Raw genomic sequence first — 20050 nt, forward strand, 5'->3', positions numbered from 1 at the left:
GGGGGGTGGTGAAGGATGCTGGGTGTGGGGGCACTGGCCCCGGGTGGTCTGGGACACCCACTAGCAGGACGCTAACTCTTCAGTGCCCTAGCTTTTAAAGAGAGGGCACCTCAGACTGGGCTGGGCTGAACTGTGGGGTGGAGTGGGAGTAGGGAGCTGGGGCAGAAGTGGGAGGACAAGCCAGGAAGCTGGGCACAGGGATGCGTCAGTACCTGCTGGGATCCTGGGCTTGTGCTGGAGTCAGCGCTGCCCCCTCACCCTCCTCTGGTCCCCAGGGCCAGCTCATGCTTATGCTTTGTGGGACTCATCACGGCCTATCTTCAATCCTAGTTTATGTTAACGGTGACAATAAAGGGTGGTGCTGCATATTTTAAATTCATTGCCACATGTAATCCCACAACCACCTGCTTGGGTGGATGCCATTGTTGCCCCGAGTTAGCTGAGGCTCAGAGAACTCTGTCATTTCTAAAGCAGCCCCACCAGCACCCCGCTCTATACTATTCTGTTGTTATCTTCTTCATAGCAGGAGTCACGCAGAAATGATCTTGCTCATGTTTATTACCTGTTTACTGCTCAGGGCCCAGAACAGGGCTTGAAATATAGAAGGGGCTCTGTTACTGTCTGTTGACTGACGGACTGAATGAATGATTTGTTGAATGAATGAGCCAGGATTCCTTCTCCCTATTTTCTCTTCCTCTGATGGCGCGCTGTCCCTGTAGCACTTGAGGGAGGTTCTGGAGACAGCATCACCCTTCTCCCACATCTCCTGGGTACTCTTGAGTCAGGTGTTGAGTAGTGCTAGGGATGGGAAGGGAGGTCCCTCTGCCCTCAGGGACCTTATCATTCTGCACAGCATTTTCAAACTGCAGGTCACAGGCAAAATCAGTTCTGTGCAATGCAATCATCAAAAATAAAAATAAACAGGATAGGACAGGTTAGAAAGTATGAGAATACATCACGCACAGTAAAGCTAGGCATTTGTGTGTGTGTGAATCACACACATATTCATTTCTCTGAGGAGCTGGTGATCCGATGTAAAATGTATTGTTTACTTTGAGTCGTGGTCAAAAAAGCCTGAACCTAGTGTGTGACTTTGAGAGGTGGGAGATTGCATCCATGGTCCTGGACGGCACAACCAATGGAATGAATAATCCTGCTTTTAATTATGATGTCAATTATTGAACATATATTCCCTGCCATGCAAGGGTGCTCAGGTCCATGCGGAATGAGCCCAAGAGCAGACAGAGATCTTGTGAGCCAGGAAGACTGCCTGGAGGAGGTGAAACCTGAACTCGGCTTCGAAGAACCCCTCTGCCCTGGCAGGTTTAGGACCGGTCCGAGTGTGAGCTCAGGGGGCAACGATAGTAACAACAACAAGAGCTGCTGTGTCAGTGAGCTCTGGCTGGGTGCCAGGCACCCCTGTAATCCTTCAGACATTCCCAGGAGGTAGAACTGCTCTTCATACAATTTTACAAATGAGAAAAACGAGACTGGGAGAAACGCGGTGACTTTTAGGGGAGGGGGTTACGTGGTGGTAAAGTTGCTGAGGCGAGATCCAGGTTCAGCCTGCTCGTGGCCGCCCAGTGTCTGTAAGCCCTGGACTGCACGCGCAAGGGGCCTGGATCCCGGAGACTGGGCAGTGGGGCTGGCAGGCCGGACAGTCACAGCAGGACCCCGAGGCAGCCAGGGCAGACGGGGGTGGGTCTGGGTTGGCACTTGGGTGGTAGGCACACACACCTGGGGCTCAGAGATCATCTGGCTCAGGGGAAGGCTGCAGGCTCCGCGGCACCCACCCTGGAGGGCCCACGTGAACCCCCGTTCTTGGCGATGACATGGCCACAGGCCTCAGGGCCAGGTCGGCTCCCTGCCCGGACACTGTCCGTTCCTCCAGCCCAGCGCCCCCAGCCGGGGCAGGCTTGGTGGGGAACAAGGAGCAGAAAAGAGCAGTAGGCCTGTTTCTCGTCTTTGTCAAGTCTCATCCTTGCTGGTCCGAACCCAGCTCCTCTGCCTTCCAGGGAGGCATTTGTGCCTGTCAAGAAATAATTCTTGGCTTGAGCACCACCGTGAAGGAACTAGGGGGTTCCCACAGCTTATTTTTCTGTGCAGGAACTGAACTTGGGAATTCTCCCCCAAGAGCACCAGCACCTTGCTTGCTTGGGCAGAGGGGGCTGTGGACGGCTACAAGCAATTCTTCCGGAAGAGTGAGTAATGGGGCTATGCCCTATTCTGTGCCCCAGAAGCCTGGTTTGGGACTGTAGCGGGTGTGTTTGTGTGTGTGCTGCACACACGTACCCACACATGCACTCCCTTACTCACATCTTTGCACACGTGAGTTCCCACATGAGCAACACAAACACATATGTGTGCACACACAAGCACACATTTGTACACAGGGCTCTGGCATTCTTTAGACAATAAGTTGGTATCTTGGGTGCTTGTGCGTGTGGAATGTGGGGTGGCGGTTGAGCTGGTAGGGTGCCGGCTGAGCGGGTGGAGGTCCTGTTCTGGGACCATCGATCCTTTCTCAGGGACTTTTGGATTTCTGCCCTGAGCTTCTGGCCCTCTCGGGAAGCTTCTGTGATGGTTTGGGCGGATACAGTTGGCCCTGCTTATTCCTCCCTCTGTGTGGGGCTGGGGAGAGTGCCTTCTCTTGGGTATACCTAGGGCTGCTCTGTGTCCCTTCTTTCTTCTCTCCCTCAGTATTCAGCTTCTTCCCCTCCCCAGGCTCACAGTGGGGCAAATCTGGCCCTGAAGCCTTTCTTGTTGTTGGGGGCGGCCCCGGCCCCTTGGCCAGCAGGCAGCCAGGGACACAGGGCTCGCTGCTCTGGGCAGGACTTGGCAGAGCTGCAGGGGCGGGAGGTGGGCTGTGAGGCTGCACACTGTGGTCTGGATGCAGTCTGAGGGCTTGTCCCGGAGACACTTCCAAGACACCAGCCCTCTACGTCTTTGTTTCAGATTCCGAAGAGGAGTTTTACTGAAAACAAGGTGGAGGGATAGGAGGAAGGGAAGACACAGCAATGAAGAGCGTGTCTTCCCGAACCGATGCCGGGGTCTGGTTCTCCACACGGCACAGAGTAGATTTCTTGGCTTTCCAGGTTCCCACTGTGGCCCAGCCCTCTGATTTGGGGGTCTACAAGCTGAGCCCCAAGTTGTGTGTTGGAGCCAGTAGGCTGTGTTTGTTGGCTCTCCTGGGGACAACTCTGCCCTGGGCTTTTCTGCTTAATTCAACAAGAACACCAGCTGTTGGGTGGCGGGCACAAATGCATGAACAATGATGTGGTAGGCGCTGTACGGGGGACCAGAGGTGGAACTTTGTCCTCCAGGAGCTCAGTCTAGAGAGACAGCCAGCCCCGTACTCCAGCATCTGCCGGACAGTGAGGGAAGGGGAGTAGTGTGTGGGTGTGTGTGCACATGCTAGTACTACGCACACCCCTCCCTTAGTCCTGGCTGTAATGGGGGATTATTCTGGAATATAGCATCCTCAGGATGGCAGGTCATCAGTTGGGGAATGTGAGTTGGAGGGGTAGGTTATGGGGTTGTGGCTGGAGGAGGAAGGGAATGGTGTCCAAGGATGGGGCCCACGCTATGCCAGGGTGTCACATGCCTTTGCTGCCTGGCCCCTCAACACCTCTTTGAAGGAGGACAGGCCATCTTTCAGATGAGGAACTTGGGGATCAAAGAGCTTATGTCACTTTTCCCAGACCACGCAGCCAGTCAACCACGAGCCAGTCTGAGCCTAGCCGCAAGGCTGATTCTGAAGGTCAGATCTGCTTCTCTGGACTCTCTGTGCTCTTCTCCTCCTGGCACACTTTGGGTAGGGCAGGAGAAACCTGGAGGTGAGGACGTCTTTCTCATCCACCAAAATAGTGATAATAAAAATACTTATAAAATCACCCAAGTGAAGCACTTGAGACCTAGGTGCCAGAGAGTTGGTAAGCACCACAAATGACAGCCATTTCTCTTGTCTATTTATTCTGAGGACTCAGCGGGGCTTGCGGGACCTCAGTGCCTCTCTCCCAGCACAGCGCTTTCTGGCTTGACTTTGGACAGAGTCAAGGCCTGAACTGCCTTCATTGTGAGAGATCTGGGATCCATTCACTCCGGCTCCAGCCCTGATTGAGGGCGAGGCAGGTAGTGACAGGTGGGGAATGAGGATTTCCCCCGCGATTGTGGAGCGGAAAGAGGAAGTGATTCACCAGCCACAACAAAGCCCATCTCCCGGAGAGGACGCCGCGGTAGAGGGTGAACGCACATGGATGCCCACGGGGGCGTGCGAGCCAGGGGCGAGCTTGGGCTTCTGGGCGTCGGGTAGGCCTGGCTGGACTGCTGTGCAGGGACAACTGCAGGCTTCTTTGAGGAGCGGGAATTGTGCGTGTCACACCGATGGTAGCCGAGGGGTACGGACACAGGGACCCCCTTCCCTTCCAAAGTGTCTTGCCCGTTTTCGCCTCCGGAGGCGGAGGGGCGCGTTTCCCTGGGTTTTCAAGGCTTGGGAGAAACCCACTATTGAGCGGACGGTCTGTTGTTTAAGGGCTCGCGCACTGACACTTCGGGAGGCCCAGAGAAGGCAATCGCCTAGATCAGGGTGCACAGCACAGTAAAGCCCGCTTGGCTTTAAAAGGCAGAGAGAGGCGAGGGAAGCCCAGGCTCGCGGATCTCCCGGGGAGCTGGTGTCTGGGAGGGGGTGTGGCGCCGGCAGCGTTTGCTTCTTTCTCCAGCCAGGAAGACTGGATGTAGGGTTTGGGTATCTTCCAGAACGAACCAAATTAATGACAAGGGAAGAGGAACTGGCTTCCCAGGCAGTCTCCCCCGCCCCAAACTTTTCCTTCCGAAGCTGGGTGGGCGGACGGAAGGAGGAAGCGGGGCCGGGGAAGGTGGGGCTAGACATTCCCTCCAGGCCCCGGAGCCGCGGCTCTGGACGCCTAACCCGACGCGGCTTGGGTGAGTGTGTCTTTAAATCCGAGCCCCCCGCCCCTTCGTCAGCTGGGGCGGGGGCTCCGGCTCGTCGGGCGTTGGCGGGAGCGGTGATTGGCGGCCCATCCAGGCCCGCCCCTCGGCGTTGGGGGCGCGGGGCGCCGGGACCACAGAGGCGCGCTGGGTTTGGGTGGCGCACCTCTCACTATCGCCGAACGCGGGCTTCTCGCTCCGGTGTCTTCACCTCCTAGCGCCCGGCCTGCCCGCCTCCGGAGTCACCTCTGCCCACGGATGGGCTGGGGAAGTTGGGAGGAGCGAGCCGGAGCCCGCGCCGGGCTCGCCCCGCTGCTGCCTGACTCGGCGCCCGCAGTCCCCGCGCAGCGCGCCTACCGCAGGCTGGCAGGTACCGATGCTGGCGAGGGTAGGACACGTCCGGGAGTCTTCTGCTCCCCCACTCCTCCCGGCTGCTCCGAACACCCACTCCCCAGCTCCCGGAGCTCACGCCTTTCTGGGCTCCCGGGAGAGGAGAGGTTCTGGGCCCCCACCCGAAATCGCACGGGGTTGGTGCCTGGGAGAGAAGCGGGACATCACATACTAAACATTGGGCAGATATTGGGACATTGTGTTTGTCGCGCTCTGGGCTACCCCCTCTCCCGAGGTTTTCCTTGATCTCGGCAGACGTGGCTGGCAACACCTCCACTCTTCATGGCTAGGGCTGCGGGTGGCCCTTTAGCCGGGCTTGCTGGGGGAAGCGAAGCTGTTTCATGATCCACACTGGGGGTCCCCCGGGCTCCTATTTAGGGGGCTTGGGGGTCTATGAAAGCGGAAGAGCCCAGAGGTACCGGTGGGCACAAGCTTTGATTCTGGGCCACGTAGGCCTGGGTCTCCCAGGAAAACCTCCTTTTCATCTAAGGAGGTTTTTCCTGAAGAGGCAGTGGACTGTCAGAAAGCAGAGTACTGTGTGTGGGAGACCTGCTGCGCCCCACTTACAGTGGCGGGGATGGCTGGAACACGCTCTCCTCTCATGCGGAGTCAGAGATGGAAGACGGCTTCCTGGTTTCAGCAGGCTTCTGGGATTCTTTACTCTCCCAACCAGAGGCCCAACGACTAACTCCTTGGCTTTTGTGCAGAGCAACCAGACCCAGTGACCAGGCGCCTCACAAATGCGGGGCGCTGGGCTCTGCCTGGGAGGATGGCAGTGGTGGCGGGAGCTGGAGGGCTCTGTCCTCTGGTGGCTCAGCCTCATGGGGACGGCAGGACATAAACACACAAAGTTTGCTGATTTGGGGTTTCCATACCAGTTCTGGTCTAGTAATAATAGTGGAAATGCCAAGAGGCTGCACATGATTAATTGCTAAATGAGTGACATAGGCTGTGTTGGGGGGGGTGCGGAGGTGGGGGCTGGGGTCCAGTTCTCATGCAGTCATGCAACTATGCCTAAGATGTTCCGGCTCCATACCCATCCTTTCTAATTGTGCTGCTAGTAACGAGGACCTCTCCCCACCCCCATGGGCGGGGAGCAGCAGCAGGGCTCAGGAAATTTTTCATATATCTCTCCCCAGCCCCACTCCGTGTGTTTTTTCCTGCTGGTAGATTTCTGAAGAAACCCATTTGATTTCTGGGGTCAGGCTGAGCACTGGATTCTCCCAGCTGCCCTGGGGCCTCTGAGGTTTAGGGTCTAGATCCAGCCTTATTGGAGGTTCACAGGCCAGCAGGGAGGAAGTCCTCACTTCCTTTCTGAAGAACCTCTATTGCTGGTGGCTGGGGATGAGGTTGGGAGGCCAGAGGAGGCCCTGAACCAGACAGTTTCCTGTGAGTGCAGACAGGCACTCTCCCATTCTCTCTGGCTGTTGGTGTTGGAGTTGGGGCTTTGGAGGCCGGTGGGCAGGGCAGGGCGGGCTTGAGGTGGGAGGTACCTAGGGCAGCACTGACCTCATGTCTGAGGTTTCTGTTGTGTCTGGGGCTCTGTCCCTCCCCCAACATCACTCGCAGATTTCTGCTTTTCCGGAACACTTCGTGGAGGTACCCGTAGCCTTGGGCGCTGTCCTGGAAGTAGGAGTTGCTGAGCTCACCCCGCAGTCCTTGGGCAGCACTGTGAGCACTTGGGTAAACGCGCCCATCGACTGGCAAACAGGTGGCACACACAGGGCCACCCTGGTACAGGCGGGGAACGCTGTGTGTGCAGGGAGGCGCGCACTCAGCTTTGTAGTGGTGGGCAGAGGCAGAGACACTGGATGGAGACAGATGGACAGACGAGGGAGATGGGGGAGGCACGTGCAGGGACAGACTCCGTGAACACAGGAACAGGGACCTCACTCGGGCACAGACACTTTGTAGACAGGTCTGCACCTTCCCGGGGACGTGTACCTCCCCACATGAGAGGCCGGCGTGTAAGTGGGCAGACACATGAGCTTCTGACATGGACGTGAGCCGCCATGCACGGGCACAAAACATGGAGCCACGTGGAAGCGGCAGACAGGGAGTTGGCTGTGGGCTCTCTGGGGACAAGACACACGCACCTGCTGAGCCACCTGGCAGCGGGGCCAGGACACGCACCGGGGCGGGCGCTGAGGCTGAGCTGTGTGCTGCTCAGTCACCCGGTGACGCCGTGTGGCGGCAGTGCTTGCGAGTGGCCCTCTTCGGGGGACAGTGCAGGCGCTCTGCGGTGTGGCTTCCTTTGCAGACCCCTGCTCTGGGGTTTGAAGACCCCCAAGCGCTCAGTAGCCTCTGTTTTGCTCTGAGAGTCATTGGACCCCCTCACTTCCTAGGAGCAGGGCCGGCTGCATGCCGTGAGCAGGAGCTGGGGCTCCCTGGGCCTTTGAGTCTCATCTTCCCTGAGGCTCCAGAAGTTTCCTGAAGTGAGGCTGTGTGTTCTCGGTAGGGGAGCAATCTGGCGGGGGACTCTCCTTCTGAGCCCACTCCTGAGGCTGTCTGGCAGGGAAGGACCCATCCCTGGGGGGTAGAGAGAGTGGCCTTGCTGTGGGGTCTTTGATGAAACCATTGCCCTCTGGTGTGGACTGCCTTCTCCGTAACCCTGGGCTCGGGCCCGAAGGGGCCCCCTGCCTTTGGCTACAGTCACCTCTCTTCTTCCTGCCCTGGAGACTGGGAGCCAGAGTCTAGATAGAGCTATAGCTAGATACACATTAACTCATTGTGTGACCCTGGAGAAGTTACTTAATGCCTTAACTCACTCACTTAAAATGAAACTCCTCATTTAAAAAATGGGGCCATGAACCCCTGTCCCTTTGGGGGTGTTGTAAGGGTTAAATGCTAGAAAATCCATGGAAAGCTTGTGGTCTGGCCCTGCCACAGAGTGAGCACCCGGTCAGTGGGGCTTTGATCATGAGCCTGCGGCCAGGACTCTCCAGAGCTGCTCCAGCAGCCAGGTGCCTGGCCCCGGGAAGGCTGGGCACGCAGGCACCTCTTGTTTGAAAGCTGGAGGGCTTTGTCCTCACCCCTGCCCACCAGCCGCTCCTCAATTCTGTGTGACCTCCACACAGGGTCAGGAAGTGGCAGGCAGGGCATCTGGAAGCTTGGGCCTGCTGCCCGCTGGGCCTCTGGGAGGGGAGCCAGTGGTTTGCTAAGAATAGCCCCAAGACATGGCTCTGCCTCCCAGTGGGCAGCCGTGCACCTCCCTGGTCTGGGGCCAAGGAGCTTGCAGATGGGCCTTTTATGTTTCCTCTAACGGGCACACTCGGAATGGGGATGGGCCTGGGAGGAGTAGGCCCCGTCTGGGAGGAGGCCCTGCTGCGCTTCCTAGGTCTTTGGCTGGGACCTGAGGAAAGAAAGAGAAGGTTCCTCTTCCACTCAGGGCGTGTCCTGACGATTGCCCCGCCCATTATCTTCCTGCCTCCACGATGGATCTGGAACCACACCACTAGGGGCCAAATTTCTGCTCTTTCAGTAGCTGTGTGCCTCTGGGCAAATCACTTAACCTCTCTGGGCCTGATTCCCTTATGTAATGGGGTTAATGATAGTAACTCTCTTCTAAGAATGTCCCAAGGATGAACGGAGGTAGTGCATGGAGAGCACTTGTTAGAGCGTGGCTCATAGTAAATGCTCAGTAAACTTCAGGGGCCTCTGTTATCAACATTCTCTCAGCTGAGGGAGAGACCTATGAGGCTGGAGACCAGGGTGCTTGCACAGTGCCTCGTGGAGGGAAGGTACCAGGATGCCTTTTGATTCGGGTTCCTGGCCTGGGGTTTAGTATGAGGTGCAGGGGACCAGAGGTGAGTGCCACTTGTGCCCTGCCAGGTGAGAGAGGCAGGTATGTACATTATACCATCCCCCACTGGTACTCTCCCAGGGTCTGTGCTGGCTATGGGTGGAGGTGAAGGGAGGGAATGGCTTGCCTGGGGGCAGGGTGATGCTTCAGGTGGGCTTTGTAGGATGGCCAAGAGTTTGCAAGGGTGAGGGAAGGCTTCTCAAGCAGAAAGAGCAGCCCATGCAGAGGTGTGACACAGCTTGGCATGCGGGGAGGACAGGAACAGATCCATGGATCCGGGGAGGGGGTCCACCCTCAGCACTCCCGGCCTGTTAGGAAAGACCCTGCATGTTGGGACCTTCTCTCCCGCCCACTCTGGGCTCTGAGTTTCCTTGTTAGGACATAGGCTGGAGGCCCACCAGAATTCCCCCTATTTTACTTTTAGGACTTACATTCTCTGTTTCCTGATTCTTCAGCTACCCCCCTGCCCGCTTATAAATGCCGTCAGCCCTCCCGGGGGCCCCTCGGTTTTGAGCTGGGACCCCAGACTACTCCTACCCCAAGATCAACATGCCTATTTTTGCTCTTAGTCAAGATACCCGTGGGTTAATAAATCCTCCTCCCCTTCCTTTCAATGGATTGAAGCCTTAGAAAATTCCTTGGGCTTTCCTAAGGAGTGAATGTCTAATAGTGGAATTTCTGGACTTCATAAATTATTTTATATATTTCCTGTAACTGACATGTGGACTGGCTTTAGCTCTGAGGGCGTACCCCTGTTCAGGCTGGGGTACTCTGAGACAGACATGGGACATCTGGGGTTCCCTATGTGACCACGGCCGACAGTGGGGAGAATCTGAGAACTGGGTGTGTCGCTGATGACCCCGCAGGCTCCCACAGAGCTAGGGCTTTTGGAAATTCCACGAGGGGGAGGGTGTGGTGCTGGGAGGGCTGTGGATCCACCGCTGGGTTTCCCGCCCTCGCCCATGAGAAACCCATGAGGCTGGGTCAGTTTGGGAGGGGGGGGCGCCCTCAGATGACCTTGGACTGTGCCAGCCTCTGCAGTCCGCCGAGCCCCAAGGCCTGCCTGTCTGCAGGTGTGTGGCCTTTCCCGCCACCCCAGAGTGGAGGACAGGAGTACTTTTTTGTTTTGAAGATTCTGTTTAGAAAGCACAGAGGGAATTTCTCCTGCCCTTTTCCTTTTCCTGGAATTGTAGACACCATGAAAGAGTTAACCCCTCTCCTGCTGGTCACAAAGTGGCTGGTGGATATGTCCCCTTTGACTGCTGCCCTGTACTTACTGAGTCCTTCCTCCTGGGGTCCCTGAGCTTGGTGCTGACCTCTCAACTCTCCAGGAGCAGCCCCCTGGGAGAGCCCCAGGGTCCTGTTGGCAGGGCCTAGAAGAGCTCACCCAGCTTGAATCTGATGGGGGCCCCCCACATGCACCCTCGCCCGCTGGTGCTTTAACCTTAGTTTGACCACCTTCTCAGTGGGTGTTCACTCCCTAACCTGCACGCAGCCCTGTCTGTCGATGGAGCACATGAACTTGGGGAGTCTCCCGCAGGCGCTGCTCTGCCGGCTCACTCCAAGACCTGGTGGGAAGCTCTGGTTTCCAAATGCCCCAGAGAGAAGGGCCCTCTCTGGGGCCTGGGTCTAGCTGCAGAGCCCTTGGGGGAGGTGCAGGGCAGGTCTCTCCCCTACCGAGCTCTAGACCGGGCAGAGGCAGAGGCAGGCAGGCCTGGGCTGGCAGTGAGTGCTTCCTTTGAGTGCACTTTCTCATCTGCGAAACGGGTGTCATAAGTTTTCCGTGCCTGCCTTTAACATTTTAAAAATTGAGATGACATTCGCCTGAGATAAAATTAACCATTTTCAAGTGTACAATTCAGTGGCAGTGAGTCCATTTGCAATGCTGAGTGACAACGGCCTCTACCAATTTCTAAAACGTTTCCTTACCCCAAAGGAAAGCCTGCGGCCACTGAGCAGTGACTCCCCACTCCCTCCTCCACCTTACTGCACATTTTTTATTGAGGTTTATATACCATAAAATCCACCCATTCTGAGAATAGAGCTGGGTGAGTGTTGGTGAGTGTCGTGGACGTGTGGCCACCCCCTGGGCCAAGCCTGAGAACACTTCCGGCGCCAGAAGCTTCCTCGTGGTTGGTCACCACTCCCACCCCTGGTGCCAGGACGCTTATCTTCTTCGTGTCACTGTGGCTTTGTTTTTTTTAGGTTTCGCATAAACGGACTCACAGGTAGTATTTTATGGCTTCTTTGCTCCACATGGTACCTTGAGATGTGTCCATGGTGCCGCGTGTTTCTGCATTGTCTTCCTCTTCCCTGCCTCCTGGTGTTCCCATGTGCGGGGGGAGCTGCTCACCCAGTTCCCAATTGATGGACACCCCACCCTGCTTTAAAGAAAAGAATTTATTTGTTTTTTGAGAGAAGTAGAAAGAGAGGGAGAGAAATATCCAAGTGGAGGGAAACATCGACGGGCTACGTCCTGTCTGCACCCTGTCCGGAGACCAAACCCTCAACCCAGCACGTGCCCGGCCCGTGAATCCAGCTGGTGACCTTTCACCTTGCGGGACAACACCCAACCAGGTGAGGCAGCTTTTGAAAATGTTCTCAGTTAAAAATCATGTAAAGCAGTTACCTTAGATCCAGTTTGTAGCTTTGCAGAGAGTGAGATGTAAAAAGCCCCCTTTCCTCCTCCTTCCGTTCTCTCTTTGCCAGGGGCTTATGCTGTCAGCACTTACTGAGTAGCCGTAGCCTTTTCTGTGCCTCTGTGTGCCTCGCGTAGTTTTTAGTTTGGCCATACTTGGTCCATGGCTCTGGACCCACTTTTTCACTTAGCCATCAGTCCCCACCACTGCCTCTGGAGTTCTGAGCGCATTTCCTGGGAACCATCCCCCTGAGCTGAGAGCTGGGGGTGGGGGTGTCCATCCCCCCCCTGGCTCCGAGCTGTGGCCAGTGAGTCTCCCTGAAGACAGAATGAAGCCTCCCTGGATGCGGCCTGTTCAGAACAGGTTTCCGGAGGAGGGAGGCATGGGAGTAAAAGGGGTCATTCTGTCTCGCGGGCAGACAAGTTGGTGCCCGGCTGCACGCACACTCCACCAGTGCCTCCCGCCCCACAGCCAGCAGCAGGGGCTTCCTCTTCCTGTCTCCGTGAAGTGTCTCTGCAAGGAACAGGCCCCGGGAGAGGGCGGTCGGTTGGGTCCACGAAGGACAGACCCTAAGGCCTCCCTTCTTGCTGCAGTGGCGCTGGCTCTCACAGAGGCAGACCTAGGAAACCGCTTAGGGTCCTACTGGTGGGACCCTGTCTTGAGTGGCAGGCTGTGCCTGGTGTGTGTGCGTGGGGCGGTTGTCACCAGCCCCCCGAGGAAAGGGCTGCCTGTGCTCAGATTTGCGTGCCCCTGGCCCGACCCTGACCCCAGCCACTTGGGTCATGGAGACTCTGAATCTGTACGCCGTGCTATTACACTCTCTACTTTCTGTCTCTCAAGACCCTTAAGTTTTCTTATTGGAATATAATCTAAATGTGTACACTGTATCTATAAACTAGATACAATGCCTTAGAGTTACATTGTTTTTGTGTAACTATACAATCAACACGAAATACTGATAAACCAGAGAACCAACCCATTTCAAATGAATAATGTTAATTCATTGGAAGGGCGTGAATGGCAAGGACATTCCCAGTGTTGGGTTGACAGCAGGGAGTGCTGCTCCGGTCACAGGAGCCTGGTACGCAGAGTGACATTGATAATGCCGGGCTGGTTGGATAGTTTGCGGTATTTCTGATTCGCACTTGAGCACAGTCTGCGGCGAGTGATCCCCGAGTGTCTGTTTCAGCAGGGCATCCCTTGGCACCTGGGAGCTGGCCTGTATGACTGACGATGAGGGCAGCCTAGAGGCATTATTGATTCTGCGTGTAGTAGATCGTAAGCCCACTTCTTGCAGGAATCAGGACTTTGGCACAGGCAGAGATGGGCTCTGCCCAGCTCACACCGATGGTCCTGACTGCTGAGAGGCTGGGCTTTGAACTGGGTGCATCCGGCTGCACGGGCTATGGCGTGGCTCAGCCCCACCCCCTCTTCCACTGGAACCACGACCTTCGTACTGTGCGCGCTGATGTCATCTGGCCTGCGCAGAGAGGGAGCTGGGTGGCAAACACAGGACTCCGGCCCCAGCCCGCGTGGCAGCGCAGCATGCAGACGGCCCAGGCTTTGCGCTCGTTCCTTTCTCCTTTAAGTCAAGGTGAAATTCCCATAACGGAACAATGGACTCTTTCAAAGTGTGCAGTTCAGTGGTACTTAGTACACCCACAACGTTGGGCAGCCAACCATCACCTCTTTCTAATTCCAAAACACTAGAAAACTTTATTGTGTAAGAACACTTCACCTGACATCTACCTTCCTAACGTTTTTAGAGCGCGCAGCATGGATTGGTGCCCACGGGGCAATGCCGCCCAGCACGTCTCTGGAACTCACTGGTCTTGTTTGACTGACATTTTGGTCCCTCTGATTAGCAACAACCACCCCCACCCCCACCCAGCCCCACCCCCGGCAGCCACCACTCCGTCCCTAGTGTCTGTCTATACGAATTTGACTACTTCAGATTTCCCATATAGATGGCACCTTGCACTATTTGTCTTTCTGCGACTGGCTTATTTCACTTACTGCAGCGATTTCCAGACGCAGTTCCACAGCACACTGGTGTGCTGCAAGAATTTTTATTTTATTTTTTAAATATATTTTATTGATTATGCTATTACAGTTGTCCCATTTACCCCCCTTCACTCCCTTCCACCCTGCACACTCCCCACATTCCCCCCCACCTTAGTTCATGTCCATGGGTCATACATATAAGTTCTTTGGCTTCTCCATTTCCCATACTATTCTTACCCTCCCCCTGTCTATTTTCTACCTACCATTTATGCTACTTATTCTCTGTACCTTTTCCCCCCTCTTCACCCCCCCCACTCCCCTATTGATAACCCTCCATGCGATCTCCATTTCTGTGGTTCTGTTCCTGTTCTAGTTGTTTGCTTAGTTTGCTTTTGTTTTTGTTTTAGGTGTGATTGTTAATAACTGTGAGTTTGCTGTCATTTTACTATTCATATTTTTTATCTTCTTTTTCTTAGGTAACTCCCTTTAACATTTCATATAACAAGGGCTTGGTGATGATGAACTCCTTTAACTTGACATTATCTGGGAAGCACTTTATCTGCCCTTCCATTCTAAATGATAGCTTTGCTGGATACAGTAATCTTGGATGTAGGTCCTTGGCTTTCATGACTTCGAATACTTCTTTCCAGCCCCTTCTTGCCTGTAAAGTCTCCTTTGAGAAAACAGCTGACAGTCTTATGGGAACTCCTTTGTAGGTAACTGTCTCCTTTCCTCTTGCTGCTTCTAAGATTCTCTCCTTATTTTTAATCTTGTGTAACTTAATGATGATGTGCCTTGGTGTGTTCCTCCTTGGGTCCAACTTCTTTGGGATTCTCTGAGCTTCCTGGACTTCCTGGAAGTCTGTTTCCTTTGCCATACTGGGGAAGTTCTCCTTCATTATTTGTTCAAATAAATTTTTAATTTGTTGCTCTTCCTCTTCTCCTTCTGGCACCCCTATGATTCGGATGTTGGAACATCCGACATCCCCTACATCCCCATCCACAGCATGGATGTTGGAAGATGTCCTGGAGGTTCCTAAGCTTCTCATTTTTTTTGAGTTCTTGTTTCTTCATTCTTTTCTGGTTGGATGTTTCTTTCTTCCTTCTGGTCCACACCGTTGATTTGAGTCGCAGTTTCCTTCCCATCACTATTGGTTCCCTGTACACTTTCCTTTGTTTCTCTTAGCATAGCCTTCATTTTTTCATCTGATTTGCAACCGAATTCAACCAATTCTGTGAGCTTCCTGATTACCAGTGTTTTGAACTGTGCATCTGATAGGTTGGCTATCTCTTTGTTGCTTAGTTGTATTTTTTTCTGGAGCTTTGATCTGTACTTTAATTTGGGCCTTTTTTTTTTTTCTCCCTGAGCCTATTATGTAGTAAAGGGCAGAGCCTTAGGTGTTTATCAGGGTGGGGCAACCCAGGTCATTGAGTTGTGGCGTTGTATGTGGGGGAGGGGCCGAGAGGGAGCAATGGCACTTGCTCCATTCTCCACCGGGGTTTCAGTCACTCCCTCCGCTACCCACAATCAAACTGGGCCCCTCTGGTGCTGATTCCCCAGTGCATTTCTCCTGCTGCCGCCTCAACTCCCATGGGTGTTTTCAGTCAGAGGTTTGAGGCTTTATTTCCCCGAGCTGGAGCCCTGGGTCGCGCGGTCTGTCTGGCTCCCCAGTTGTTCCTCCCGGTTTAGCTGCACGTGAATGTGGGGCCGCCTGCTCCACCAGCCACCGCCTTGCCGTGAGTCCTCTCTGCCCCGGCTGCCCATCTCCGCCCCTCCTACTAGTCTGGATGATGTTTCTTCTTTATCTCCTTGGTTGTAGGACTTCCATGTAGTTCGATTTTCTGTCAGTTCTGGTTGTTTTTTGTTTTTAAATTGTTGTTGTCCTTCTTTTGGTTGTGCGAGGAGGCGCAGTGTGCCTACCCACGCCTCCATCTTGGCCGGAAGTCTGCAGCACGAATTTTTAAAACATGCAATAGCTGATTATTTAGCCAGGGGCACTGACCTCTTTTTTCCTTAGCTTATCAAATAAAAAAATGACAACAGCCAACACAGTAGCCGTCCTGTGTGAATGAATCAAAATTACACCAATTTCTTTTGTCAAATCAGAGAAAAATACATTTTTTGGTGTGCCACAGAATTTTAGTAATTAGTCTACGTGCGCCGTGAGATGAACAAGGTTGAAAGTCGCCGTCTAGCATCCTGTCCTCAGGGCTCGTCCGTGTTGTGGCATTTTGCAGAGTCTCCTTGCGTAAGACTGACTGACCCCCTGCTGGTGTGTATCTGTGGGTAAAGAAAGTGTGGCGTATGTATGATACACGTAAACACAACTGTGAACCTATTGCACACATACACCTGGTCCGGCGGAAGTAAGGCCTGCTTGAGTGTGGTTGGCAGGGTAATGCTGTGGGTGTAATAATTTATAGTTTTAATTTGAACATGTCACCTACAATGTCACATAGAGTGCTTGAGTGTGATGTTGTTACAGAATTACCTGCTTATGATTTTGTAATAAAAGGGTGTTATTTTTGCCGGAATATATTTATATATATATATCTGTGTATGTACATAAGTGTGTATATATGTACGTGTGTGTGTGTGTGACTGTATATACGTAGGGTTGCCTCCCCTTCCTGCTCATTGTGGACGCTGCTGCGGGAACGTGGATGCGCTGGTATCTCTTTGAGTTTCTGATTTCAAAGTGGAAAATACCCAGAAGTGGGATTGCTGGACCACATGGCAGTTCTGTTTTAAGTTTCTCGAGGAAGCTTCATGCTGTTTCACAGCAGCTGCACCATTTTCCATCTTGCCGACAGTGTGTAAGGGTTCCACTTTCTTTACGTCCTTGCCCACACTTGTCATTTTTTTTGATAATAGCCACGACAGGCAGGAGGTGATATCACTGTAGTTTTGGTTTGTATTTCCTTGATTAGTGATGTTGAACATCCAAACATTTTTATTGCCTCAAAAGGAAACCCTGTATCATCTATTAAGCGGCCACTCTAGATCCCCCCCCAGCCCCACCCCCTTCCTAGTGCCTGGTAACCACTAATCTGTGCTGTGGTCTCTAGGGATTTACCTGGCCTGGATATTTCATATAAACAAATAAAATTACACAATGTGTGACTTTTCGTGCCTGGCTTCTTTCAGCTAGAATAGTGTTACTAGGCTCATCTACATTGTAGCATGTAGCTAGCTGTGCGTTGTTACTTTTATAGCTGAGTACTGAATAACGATCCATTGCATGCACACACCAAATTTTCTTTATCCATGTATCAGTCACAGACATTTGGGTTGTTTCTACCCTTGGCTGTTGCGAGTGGTGCTGCTATGACCATGGGTGCATGAGGGGAGCCCCCCCAAAATACCAAAATTACCTTCTGGAGGGCAGGCTCCTTGTAGCACAGGCTTCCCCCACTAGGGGAGTGTTCTAGGAACCATCTGTATCAGTGTACCAGCTGGTGTTGTTGTGAGAGGCTGTGTTTGGCTTCAGTTAATTTTTTTTTGAAGACTTTCAACATGCTTACCTATTTCATGATGGGTGGTTTGTGAGTGCACCTGCCCACTCTGCGCTGAGTGTTCAGCAGTTTTTGACCAAAAACAGCATGATCCCCATGCTCCCCCCCATTCAACCTAATCTTGCCCTGAGTGACTTTTTTTGTTTGTTTCCCCAGATGAAAAAAGGGAAAGGTTTTGCCTGTGCGGAAAAGGTGAAACAAAAAACGGCAGAAGCACTAAAAGGCATCCAAATTGACAGGTTCAAAAACTGTTCTGAGCAGTGGAAAAAATGTCCCGACAGGTGTAGCACATCAAATGGAGAGTACTTTGAAGGTGACTGAAGTTTAAACATGTAAGAATAAATACACTATTTTTTATAAATAAATTCTGGTATTTTCGGTCCCCCCTCATACAAGTATTTGTTTGGAAACCCGTTTTTAATTGTCTTGGATACGTAGCTAGAAGTGGAATCGCTGGGTCATACAGTAGTTTCATGTTTAACCCTTTGGGTTTGTTCTTCTGGAAGCAGAGGTGATAGTCACACAGCACTGTGAATGTACTAGACGCCATGGAATTGTGTACTTTATAATTTTCTTAATTGTAGTTTTCCCATTACCCTTTACCCACCTGATACCCTCTTGCACCTCCATCTGCCCCCCACCCCCGACAATCACCACGCTGTCGCCCACGTCCATGAGTTCTTTTTTGCTTGACCCCTCTACCTCCAACCCCCACCCCCTGAACTGTATACTGTAAAAAGGTGAATGTTATGGTATGTCAATTCAAAAAAAAACAAACTCAGGGGTACCAAAGCAGACATCCATGGAGTCTGGGTTGAGTCATGTTCTTGGCTCTGGAAAACCCAGAGCCCTGTATTACCTCTTGGGACCCTGCAGACTTCCTGGGTGCTGGGGGCACTGGGCCCCAGCCCTATGGCCCTTGTTTTGGGTGGGAGCTGTAGGAACCAAATGGGCTGGTTGGCTGCCTTCCCTGCCCACCCCCTTAGCTCATTCTGGCCCTTCCTGGCTTCTAAGTGAGAGGTGCTCACTGTGGAACTCAGCTCCCTCGGTTTCCCCACCTGCGACACAGGCCTGTGAGCAGCAGCCTTGACTGGGTTCTGTGGCCGGCAGAGCTTCTGGCAGGTCGAATGTACCATGCTGAGCGGCCCTCTGGACCCACGTCTCCCTTTCTGTGTCGCGTGCTGTCTTCCGTAACCACCCACACCGGCCTCGTGTGTTGCAGGTCTCTATGGCCTGCTGCCGCCTGCAGAGGTCGCAGCCAGGGCAAGGCCGTGGCCCTCTGTCTGTCCGTCCAGGCCTCATTGCCCACTCCCCCTCAGTCTGCCTTGTCTCAGTTAGTGGCAGCCCCATCCCTCTAGTTGCTCAGGCTCAACACCTAACATCCGTGGTTCCTCTGTGTCTCTCAGTCTGTGGAAGTGACACGCCAGCAAGTCCTGTTGGCTTCACCTTCAGTAGATGGATCCCAGGTGAGCCTTCTTCCTTATCTTCCCCGCACCGCTGGCCCAGGCCTCCGCATCACTGGCGCGAGTGCAGTAGACTCCTGGCAGCTTTGTGGGCTTCCTCCCTGTTCCCGTACAGACTCTTCTAACACAGCTGCCTAGGGTGACCTTGTTAGAGTGTGAAAGTCAGATCAGGGCCCCTGGTGGCTCCCCATTACCTCACAGTGACACCCCTGTGGCCTCGAGGACACCCCCATCTAATGCCGACCACCTCACTCTCCTTGTTCCACCCAAACCGGCCACTTCATGGCTCCTTGGACTCACAGGGAAGACCCTACCTCAGGGCCTTTGCACAGGCTGTTCCCTCAACCTGAATGCTTTTCCCAGGGAGCCACATATCTTGTCATGTCACTTCCTTCAGGTCTCTACTCAAATGTGAAGCGTCCTTTGGGGACCCTGTCTAACGTGTCATACCTCATCTCCATAACCCTCTTCTTATCCTGTAGAACCTCCTGATAGACTCTGTGTTTGACTGATTTATACAGTTTATTTCTGTTTCTCCAACGGGCATGTATGAGGCAGGAATTTTTGTTCTGTATTGTCAGCTCCTAGAATAAGGTCTCGCACATAGTAGGTGGCCCAGACATATTTGCCCCAGAATGGCTTCTTGAAGAGGGGATGAATTAGCCCATTTCATAGATGAGGAATCTGAGTCCCCGAAGGTTGACTTGAACCTAATCTCTCGACTCCCAGCATTCTCTTCTGCTAAGAGCACTCCTCTTATGCTGAGCCAGCTTCCACCTCCTTCTCCCTGTTACCCCCGTGTCCAGGGACAGCCACGCCAAGCCTGTGGGTCTGAGCCTTCAGAGCTCCCCTTGGGGCGTTCCCCTTGTTCTCCTGGTAGTGATGGAATTGGCAGTTACCTCCTGGCTGACGCGCAGAACCGACGGTAGCGGCCTGCTCCCGCTTGTTGAGTGTTCACTCTGCTAGGTGCGGGCGCAGCAGGGCTGATGGTTTATCGCTCATTTTAGCCGCACAGCCTCCTGAGGAGGAGGAACTGTTGTTTTCGCACTCTGCAGACAGGGGCGCGGAGGGGTTTCACACGTGCAAGGTGAAAAGGTTTGATAACTCCTTGAACCCATGAGGATATGGGGAAACCGGCCCTCTCAAGCAATTCTGGTTTCTGTGTGAAATGCTACAGCCTTTTGGAAAAGAGTAATAGAGCAGTGTCTTCCATAGTTTTTAAACGACACATGCCTTTTTATCTAAGTAGCCATATTTTGGTAGCTCGTCCTAAAGAAGTAAAACTGCCAG

The 20050-nt window shown here is 53.5% G+C and overlaps 1 protein-coding gene across 3 annotated transcripts in view; it reads left to right on the top strand.

Moving 5' to 3' along the window:
* The first annotated feature begins 4835 nt into the window (after window positions 1–4835).
* The window catches only part of PALD1 (phosphatase domain containing paladin 1), a 69348-nt gene continuing 54133 nt past the window's right edge, over window positions 4836–20050 (top strand). The window contains exon 1 of one of the 3 annotated variants that reach the window (XM_053923249.1): window positions 4836–4941. The gene's annotated coding sequence lies outside the window, so the exon portion shown is untranslated. Of the gene's footprint in view, window positions 4942–5070; window positions 5318–11490; window positions 11717–20050 lie in introns of those variants that run through there. The other 2 variants (XM_024561396.4, XM_045196166.3) reach the window with 2 other exon arrangements.

The sequence above is a fragment of the Desmodus rotundus genome, chromosome 4, assembly GCF_022682495.2.
Source record: "Desmodus rotundus isolate HL8 chromosome 4, HLdesRot8A.1, whole genome shotgun sequence".
Classification (NCBI taxonomy): domain Eukaryota; kingdom Metazoa; phylum Chordata; class Mammalia; order Chiroptera; family Phyllostomidae; genus Desmodus; species Desmodus rotundus.